Consider the following 11,204-nt stretch of genomic DNA (forward strand, 5'->3'; position numbering starts at 1 on the left):
ATTTTCCTTTTCCCTTGCTTGACAGATGAACCATCCACATCGAACGATGATGCTTCCTGATTTCACCCCAAATGTCGTTTTTTGTTGTTTGCTCCTTCCTCCATTTGTGCGCTGCTGATGACGACGATTAAGCCACAAGGGTCCCCGGAGAATCAACACCCTTCCTTCCTCTCTTCCCTCTGTCTCTTCAACCTCTTCGAACCCGGAGATGATCGCAATTGAACACAACATCCTGAATATCGGACAGCACACCTGCGATGCGAGCCTTTCTTCCCTTCCTGTCGTCCTATTGCTGCTGTCGCTGGTGAGTATAGAATGGATTCGAAACAGAGAAATCCACCACTAAAACCCCGATCCCCAAAACCACAAATAACATTTGATTCTGAGGTGTAGGTGGTCTTGCAATTGTTGTAGCAAATCCTACTGATCTAGTGAAGGTCCGTATACAAGCGGAAGGAAAACTTGCAGCAGGTGTTCCAAGGTGTTCCTCCGGGGCATTAAATGCTTATCCAACAATTGTCAAACAGGTAAATCTTTCCATCAGTTCAATTGTTGGTAATTTTTCTAAATAAAGAGTGAAATTTCAACCCAATTAATTGAAAATGAGTCAAAATTTGGGTATTTCAGGAAGGGATTCGGTCTCTATGGATGGGTATTGGACCTAATGTTACACATAATGCTATAATAAACGCAACTGAATTAGCTAGTTATGATCAAGTCAATCAGGTACTTTCTTCAACTTTTTCAGGTCAAATCAAGAATGATGGGAGATCCAAGCTACACAAGCACCATTGATTGTTTTGTTAAGACTTTAAAGAATGATGTAATCTCCATTGATTTCCTTTTTTTTCTCCTTCTTCTTGACTTAATGCAAAAAGAACCACTTAATACAGAAAGTCAGAGAAACGTGGGTTTCCTCATTAAGCCAGCCCTACCTTTTTACGAATTTACCTTCAAGTAATGTTTCCTTTAATTTCATGTTAGCAGGGACCTCTAGCATTCTACAAAGGCTTTATCCCAAATTTTGGACGATCAGGTTCTTGGAATGTCATCATGTTTCTAACTCTAGAACATGTATATGCACACACACACATCAATTCTATTGTATTATACTATTATTTAATTTCACATAATCACTAATTATAGCTGTGAAAAATGAAATTGCTTTGTAAATTGATGATATTGCTATAATTTTTGGTACATTTTTCAACCAGATTACGAACACCAAGTTTGTTTATTGGGTCAAAAGACAAGACATATGAATTTGTTCATTGATCTATTCATCAATGAATAAGTAAAATTGGCTTAAGACGTTAAGCTCTTTTTTTTAACTAACACCTTATTCATTTATGAACACTGAATATCATAGTTTTGCTTATTATATTACATTATTTTTTTCACTCATGTCTTATTCATTTATAAATATTGGGTTTTTATGTTGATATAGATACAATAGCTTGATCAGACAAAAATATACACATAGAAAGAATGCTATGGAAAAGGTAAGTCGAGTAACACAAAAGATTAAGGCGGTCTAAGAAAAATAATCGTCGGACTACCACGCCTCTATGACCCATCGGAGATCCACAACGAATCAATCTCTTTAACCGAGGAAGCCAAAGCCGATACCATATTAGAAATTCTTTGTCTCTTAACAGTGTTTTCTATTCATTTATGACTAAATGTGTATTCATTAGTGATAAAATGTGATTGGAAAATATATTCATAAGATTAAATGTATATTCATTAATGATTGAAGCAATTCATATTTAGATGTTTTCATTTATGTTGATGTTTTTTTAATTGTATTTTATTCATTTATGAATATAAATTAATTCATCTATTCATTCAAGGTTATTACCGGTTTCATATATGACTACAAATATATATTCATTCATGCATGATTAATAATATTCAGATAAAATGATTAATGTGTCAGTTTTTTGATGTGGTTGGTAAAAAAAACTTAAAAAAAAATAACGTTTTTTTTTAAATTATGCTAAAAACGTTTTTTTTAAATCATTTTATTGATTTTGTTAATTAAAAATATATTATATAGGTTCCTAATATTTTGGTAAAAAATCTATTAATCATATTAAATCCCATGATTTTAGGAATTAATTAACTACTCATAAATTATCCATAATTAATTATATTGTAAAATTCCGTTTATTCCCTTATATGATGATCGGTTCACAACTGTTCTCGCGTTCTCAACCTTTTAGTAGGACTGTTCACTATTCGGATAAAACCGAATTATCCAATTGAACAATTTGGATTGGACAATTTGGTTCGGATATTCGGATTTTTGGATTGGTTTTCAACAAAACCGAATTATTATTTTGGATTTCGGATTGGTTTTGGTTTATAAAATAAGAACCGAATAGTTCAAAAAAACCGAATAAACATTTGTTATTTATCTACTTATAATATATATCTATAGTTTTTTATTAATTTTTTAATTTATTTTTTCAAATAGGAACGTTTCACCCGATAAAAAAACATTAATATGCATTTTCACTCAAAAGTTTTCTATCTATAAAATATTTAACTATAATATATCTTCTTATTACTTGTTTATTAATTTCAAATCACAACTAAGTAGTTTGTTTTTGATTCTTGTGTAAAGTTTAGTAATCTTATAATTATTTTTCGTGTTAAAATGTTTCGGTTTTTCAAAACCGAATTATAAAAACCGATCCAACTGAATTGTAATTGGATCAGATCGGATTGGATTAAAATTTAGTTTGGACTATTCGGATCCATGTTTTGAAAACCGAAATCAATTTGGATTCACTTGATTGGATCGGATCAAACCGATCCATCCAAACGAACACCCCTACCTTTTAGGTGTTCTCATTTGATCATTTCTCTCTCTCATATATATATATATATATATATATATATATATATATATATATATATATATATATATATATATATATATATATATATATATATTAAAGTTATCCACCCTTAGGAAGAGTAAAGTTCCTAAGGGTTGCCAAAATGAGTCCCTATCATTATGTATGTTTGCTAAATGTCGTTGTTTATTGCCTTCTTTTTCAATTATTATTATTATTATTATTATTATTATTATTATTATTATTATTATTATTCGTAATACAATAAACTTTTAATACCATCTGTCTTTGCTCTAAGTAACGGGGATACCGTTACCATGCACAAAGTACTCATCAATTTTAGGTATACATACACGTGCCATTTTTTAGTCACGTCCGATCATTAATATTGATGTGAGGTTGTCACTTGTGAGGACATTGTCTCACAATGTTGATATTATATTGATGAGCTGTGTATTCATATATGTTAACATAGATACACTTGTATGCAAAGACACATATAACATCAAACAAAAACTGTCCACACATTCATTTGAGATTAAAAAAAAATAGAGGTATTGAGATTTAACCTCAGCCACATATTTCTTATTTGCCGTTCTAACACATCAGCATATCGACAACAGTGCAGTATGCCAAATCATAAATGATTATACATAATCATATATGATTATAACAGTTGGTAGTAGAAGAGGTGGTGATGGCAGAGGTGGCGGTGGTATAAGTGACGAAGATGACAGTAGTGGGATTGAATGGTGTAAGATGTGGTGTTAGTAGCGGTTGTGGTGGTAGGGATGGTGGAGGAGGAGAAAGGAACGGACGACACTATATAATCATTTATGATTATAACATGTTTGACGTGCCGGTACGCCGGAGGGTTAGTGCCGCAGATGTGAAATATATAGATGAGATTGAATCTCAAGATCTCTATTTTTTTTAATCTCAATGGTATATATATATATATATATATATATATATATATATATATATATATATATATATATATATATATATATATATATATATAGGGATAGGTCACTTGAGATTAAGAAAAAAGTAGAGATCTTGAGATTCAATCTGAGCCATACATTTCTCATTTGCCGCTCTATTGCTCCAGTGTACCGACAACAATAGTGTATGCGTAATAATAAATGATTATACATATATGTCTGTTTACAGACTAAGTAATCATATATGATTACGACGGGTGGTTGCTGAAAAAGTGATGGTAATAGAGGTGACGATGGTATAAGTGACGGATGTAACAATGGTGGGGTCGGCTGCTGTTAGAGGTGGTGGTAGTGGTAGTGGTGGTGGGGATGATGGCAAAGAACAAAGGAATGGGCGACGCTATTTAATCATTTATTATTATAATAGGCTTGTCGCACCAATAAGACAGATGGTTAGACCGGCTGACTTGAAATAGTTAGTTGAGGTTGAATCTCAAGATCTTTATTTTATTTTTAATCTCAACGAAACCTATCTCTCTCTCTCTCTCTCTCTATATATATATATATATATATATATATATATATATATATATATATATAGGTGGGTTCAAATGTGGATTAATAAATATTGTGTGGATGTAGGGATTAATTTAGGTCAAGTGTTACTTAATTTTAATAAATAACTATTTAAATCATTTACCCTATAATTTAGGCAAATTACTTTATTTAAAACCCTATTGCATCTTCCATCACCACCCACAAAACCGTATCCTCCCACTTCTATCGAAATTTACTGTGAAGCTACAATTGGAGTGCTGCAACCTTCAACCCCATCAGTTTGAACAAAAAAAAGGATTAACTATCATAACTCCTAAGTAGCAACTCAAAATTCTGAACATCGAACTATGCAATTGAAATTCTTCTCTTCGCAATTAGAATCGGCTTACTCTTCTTTCAAGCTTCCTTTATCTTCTTTGATCCTACAAAACATCAAAAATGCAATCTTATCACATCATGTATTAAGAATCTATAAGTAGGAACCTAATAGAGTTAGATAGTTAACTTACTTGAAGCGGAGTCATACACTTTGACTTTACCATCTCTTAGATCTCTCAGGTAGTTAGGGCAGCTTCGCAACCAATGCCCCTTCTCTTGGCAATAGAAACAAACAGACTATTTTGGAATGGTACACGGGACAATCTAAGACTTAGCCTTTCCCTTACCCTTGGAAAAAGAAATATTTTCTGGGCTTTCAATGTTTCCATTGTCAATGTCCATGGAAGTTTGGGAAGAAGATCTTGCAATAAACTTTGCATTACCAGTGCGCCAAATCATTGCTGATTCAATAGAAATTACCAAATATGTAAGATCGATAAGGGACATGTCGCGGTCTGTCATAATACTGGAGAGAGGCTTGGCTATTTTGGATAAATTATCCTTGAATCTCCAATAATAAACTACAAGCCTTATGAATTGGTGTACTTTGGTTGGCGTCCTTGTTGTTTTCCAATCCTTAACCACTTCTATCTTCACAGGATCGACATGAATCTCTTTATTGCTAACCACATGGTAGAGGAAATGCATTTTGTTAATACAACAATCACACTTGGAGAACTTTTCACAAAGCTTCTTTTTTCTTAATAGTTCTAGAACTAGTTATAAGTGCTGGCCATGTTCTTCCTTGGTTCCTCAATATGTTAATATGTCATCGATGAAAACGATCACGAACTTATCCAAATAAGGTTTACAAATCCGATTCAGAAGGTCTATGAATACAGTTGGTGCCTTGGTTATCCTAATGGCATAACCAGGAACTGGTAGTGATCGTACCAAGTATTGAATGTCGTCATTGGAATGTCTGCTTCTTGAACCCTGAGATGATGATAACCGGATCTTCGATCGATCTTTGAGTGGTAACAGGATCCTTGTAGTTGGTTGAATAGGGCATCGACCCGTGGGAGTGGATTTCGGTTTTTTTTGGTGAGTTTTTTCAACTCTTGATAGTCGATGCACATCCTGAATTATCCATCCTTCATTTTTATAAACAATATTAGAGCTCCACATGGTGAGAAGCTTGGTTAGATATAGCCATTCTCAAGAATTTCTTGGAGTAGACTAGTGTAACGCCTGTAGATCCAGGCTAGTCAATTTAGAGACGATAAGCATCAAAAATGACTTTTTGATGGAATATTATTTAGAAGGATTAATCTTAACCAAGTTGTAGTATATGTCACAAGGTTTCCGTGCATATAAAGAACGCCAAAATCCGAGTTATAACGAAGAAGTTATGACCTGTCGAAGTTTCGCGACAGAACCGACACGACCTAGCGCGACCCAGCACGACGTAAATAGTGAATTTAAGGTAGATAGATATCTATCCTTAGTGATCTAAATGAGAGTCGAAGATTTCTTCGATAGTAGTCCAACGATAAAAAGACAGACGAAAACGGAGTTCAGATGAAGGAGTTATGAATTTCGAACGAAGTTTTCCTGTCCCGGCCTACTAAAGATAATATATAAGTAATATACTTATAATATAATAAAAATAAAGTCAAAATTAGCCAATGGAGTCTAAACGAGAGTTGTAGAGCATAATCTCACCTTCGCGTCGATATAAAGAACGTCGAAAACGGAGTTCGTATGCGAAAGTTATGAATTTCTGAAGTTCGGGGCGCGAAACCCAAAACTGTCAGAGACCACGACGTGGCAAGCAGTGCCACGACGTGGCAAATCTCCTGACAACTCCGGGAGTCCCCCAGATGCATCTTGGGATGACGCATGCAGTGACGATCAAGCCCACGACGTGGCAAAAGGATCCCACGACGTGGCAAGGGCCAAATTTGCCCTATAAATAGATTTGAAAGGCCAGCCGACTATGGTTGCTCCATCCCTTCTCTCCCACTCCCAATACACCCTCTAAGCCCTATTTTAACCCCCCGAAGCCCCGGTATCAACCACGAGACCCGAAGCAAGTCCCGAAGCACCGAAGATCCCGAGAAGAAAAGAGTTTCCGAGCCGAAGCTCTGCCCGCGAGAAACCCGGTGTGGGAAGTGATCCCGGTTTCACTGAAGAATACTACTTCTACAAGCCGTAGTGCTGCCCGATCATCTTCTAATCAAGTGAGTGTGTGGTCACTTTCTTCTTACGCATAAATATTAAGTATTTGCTATGAAATACGTGCTATGTGTATAATATATCGTTGTTTATTCGAGATGATTGTGGAATGGATAAATTATATAAGTTTTAATGAGTTAAACTATATATGTATTTTTTTATCTAAAAATATGTTGGGTATGAAGTACACATTTGATTGGCGGGATGATGGAACGATTGATGAAATTCTTGAAGTTGACTCATGCCTTGTATATCGACCATGTGGGCCAATAAAGCGAAGCATATCTTTTTCAAACACCTTCTTGCCTTTCATGCAAGAGATTATTGTTAGATTATTTCCTAATTTATCTTTGTAAATCACGAGAGCTTCGTTGTTAGGTAAAGGTAGTTGAATGGAATTTTCGTAGCATCAAATTTCTGCTCGATGTAGTGATAACCAATCCATTCCAATGATTACATTGAAACTTCTGATGGTCATAGGTATTTGGTTGACGTGAAAGATGTGGCTATTTGTGGTGAGTAGGCAATTAGTGAGTAACTACTAAGTCCCATAATTTCAATGGACAAGAACAAAAAACAAATTATTAACTACTAATATTTTTAACCGTTATCTCGTCCAATAATTTATCCCTTACTTCTATATTTACCATCTTCTAGTTAGTAACACTATGTTCTACTTTCTCATGTACTAGGTCACCCAAAAGAACATGTAAATTCTAACCTATACTTCCTTTTCAGTCTTCCACATTTTCTTTTACAACCATAATATATAAACTTAGCCTTCATCTTAGTCATCTTTTTCAATCCCCTCCTCCATGGTGGCTTTGTATCGATTTGTTTTTGGGTTAATCCTTCTCCATCTAAACTACTATCAGAGTCACTACGAAGATCATCACTGTTCTCACTTGCATCTTCATTTACATCCAATCGAATTTTCATGTCTTCTTCATTAAAGTTTTCCATTTCATCTTCATCTTAAAAATTTTGGTTTTCACTTCCGTCTTCTGTCATATCATCATACGTATTGAGTTCCTCATCCATGATGCTTCATCATACATGAAACATTGAGATACAAGTACAATTAGTATTTTATTAATGAAAAACATATAACACATTAAACATATGAAATTAATATATAACATCGTCAATTATAATGAAATAGAAAAGTAATTGTGCGATTTATTGATATACGTATAGCAAACACACGCCTTATTGTTGTTGACGAGCCCCGTAGTAGTCGATAATGTTAGTAAATGAATAAGACTTTGGTTGTGATGGAATACTTAAAAGCAGTTTTTAGGATTTATAATAATCAGTTCCAAGATTAAAGTTGCTTACCTAATATCTCACATTACCTATGCAGATTGGAATTGTATTGTTTTGGTGAACATAATGAATATGAATTCTCTCTTTGTGTTGGAGCTAAAATTCATCCAATAATTGTCTTCCCAAAGCCACATTCATTCTTTACTTGTGTTGATAAATTCAAGTTGAAAGATCTTATATATCCAATAGTCATTATAGAATGATATTGTTAATAACATATGATCATATACAGTCACACTTTATAGGAAATTACCATTAATTGATTATTTATTAAAATAATGTTCTTATTAATAAATATTTCAACACTTGTATTTAATTGGAAAAACATTTTGGGAAATAATATTTAACAACATAGTACAAAAACTAACTTAATATCATACGGTATGATTATTAAAGTTGTGTACAAACTTTTGGACACTTTAGGTAACCAACCTAGTTTCTACCTCAAGTAGCTAGTTATATAAAGTAATGAACACTTGATTTTTGTCTCCTTTCTCTTACATGGCCGCAAATTATACAGTCGTGGTGGGGAAATGCTTTTGAATTGTTAATTACTTAATTCAATGCTCGTAAGAAAGCCTCCTCTTCACTTTGTGATATTGAATTTTGTATATATTTGAGGAAATATAATGAAGACATTTACTAGTGGTTTGGTTGGTTCTTTGATGCACGCAAACTTCTCTTATTGGCTGCCATACTATAAAATATATGAAGAATTCTCTATCGTCATCTTTCTTCCAATTAGTGCTAGAAATGCAGGTCTTCAATTTTTCTTATTTTTAAGAATATATTGGAATATATCTTAAAGCGTAAGAACAACATTTTACAAGTGAATGACTAGCATCTAATGTTGGTTTCATATTTCTTGGTGTATACATTATATAGAGCTTCTACTTTGGAGTTTGAAGCCATCTTCATCACTTCCTAATTGGCAAAATGAACAAAAGTCCTCAAAGGTTGTAATGTTTTCTTCTTCGTTGGTTATGTTAAATCTTTCTAAGTTCTTGCAAAATGATTATTGTCAAGATTTTTTTTTTTATAGTTTATTCAAATAAAAATGACTTCATTGTTAATTACATCTATTTTGGGACTAAAATTTGACTATTTTTTTAATAAAAATCCAACACAAGTCGCTTCCAAATTTTGATATGATACACTCTCGTCAACCCTACAATTATTTTGAAAATTTCAAAATTTTCAGGGAATTATGTGGCAGGTTCTTAAAATATTCTAAAAGTAATTACATTATGGATCCTTTTAGATTAATAGTTCAATTTTTCCTACACATAATTAAAAATTAAAATGAATCAAAAAATATTTTGATATTATAAAAAATGTTATGGCTAGTCATAAATGGCAATAATGTAATAATAATAATTTTTTACAATATTAAAATTATGAAGTTTAAACCATCAATATTTGAGTGTATCTATGACAGCTGGATCATTGCTCATTTGACATCCCTTATTTTCCTGAACCATAAAATTTTTTTCTTTAGACTTTGAAGAAAACCATAGCATATTTGTTTGCGGAAAATCTCTATATAGTAAAACATTTTGTGCAAACTGTTTCGTTTTATTAAAAATATATTTGAACAAAGATGTTTCAAAATATAAAACTCTAAGGATGTGATAATCAACATACAAAATTGCAAAAATGGTCCGTGTGTTATGCATTTTTTGTGGTTTTAGTCCAAACATCAACTTTTTTGTATTGATGGTCCTTTTGAGCTAGTTTACATGTAGTTTTGGTCCCTATCCAAACTAAAAAGACTACTATACCCTTAATGAATTTAATTTTCATTTTTCTTTCACTTTTTAAAATTATTAATATTATTAAATATAAAATCGGGCCCACCTCTTTTTTTTCTCTCTCTCTCTCTCTCTCTCTACGTAATTTAGTCATTTAATTGGTACCCTACCCTCCCCCGAGTCACACTCTATCCCCTTCATCATCTGTTTTATGCAGGTAACGAACGAAAGGAAAAAAATTTGTAATCCTCTTGATTAGCTTTTCGAATAGAAAAGAAAGTATGTTGAACGAAAGGTGATGGTGGCGATAGACTTACTGCATAGTAGAAGGCGATGGTGGATGGAATCATGGTGGCAGCAGCAGATAGTAGTTGAAGTAGTGGTCGGAGGTTGCTCCAGTAGCCTCTGTTGCTTCGTTCTTGCTTCTGTTCAGCGGGGATGACGACAGGGAAGAAAGACGATCGGTGTCAGGTGGTAGATGGTCGGAGTAGGGGCGTTCCAACAGTCACAGTGGTAGTGAGTGGTGAAGTGGGTTTGCCAACGGTGGGTGGTAGCTCTCATGCGGTTCACAACGAGAAGGAAGGGGAAACCTGCATTCCTGAATCATCCCTCAACTCTATAAAGAAGGTCGATTCCATGTATAAAGTATGTACAAATAAGTTGGATCTCTATATGTTATTCCCAAATCAAAAGTGAAACAAATAGGTTGTGTTTCCTAGAATTGGATTTTATCACATAGGTTTCAGTATGGCTTTCATATCGTCATCAATTGCAAGCATCCAATTATCCTTTTTACTTGCCTTTTCGAAGCTTATTCGGTCATAATCAGAGAAAAGAGGAAAATCTACACATTCATCAAAATTAATCGGTTGTTAAAGATTTTTTGTGCTCCACTGGTTCATTCGATTTGATTTCGGGATTATGCAAGATTGAAATAGACAAAGAAGGTGATAGGAGAGATTGGGTTTTTTCTTTCCCTTTACTGTCTTTGTTCACCCCACGATTGATCGATACTAACAATCGTAACTTCTCTTCTTCTCTATAATGCTTTGTTCAATTTGACTGAATTCAATTTTCAAATCGACTTTTTACAAAGGTATCGTTTCCACAACAATCTCAACTTCCATTTGCCAAAAAATGTCTCTCGTTCTCAGGGACATTACCATTAGTCATCGAGGGAAAAGAACCAACACATTATTCTT

General features: G+C 33.6%; 1 long non-coding RNA gene across 1 annotated transcript; it reads left to right on the plus strand.

The window, feature by feature from the left end:
* The first annotated feature begins 8,904 nt into the window (after window positions 1-8,904).
* Window positions 8,905-10,946, plus strand: LOC145051729 (uncharacterized). Its single transcript, XR_013683794.1, has 3 exons — window positions 8,905-9,010; window positions 9,137-9,207; window positions 10,220-10,946. It is a non-coding gene; the product is annotated as an uncharacterized LOC145051729 (long non-coding RNA).
* The last annotated feature ends 258 nt before the right edge of the window (window positions 10,947-11,204 follow it).

This window comes from Lactuca serriola, chromosome 5, assembly GCF_051521515.1.
Source record: "Lactuca serriola cultivar US96UC23 chromosome 5, Lser_US96UC23_V15, whole genome shotgun sequence".
NCBI classification, from domain to species: domain Eukaryota; kingdom Viridiplantae; phylum Streptophyta; class Magnoliopsida; order Asterales; family Asteraceae; genus Lactuca; species Lactuca serriola.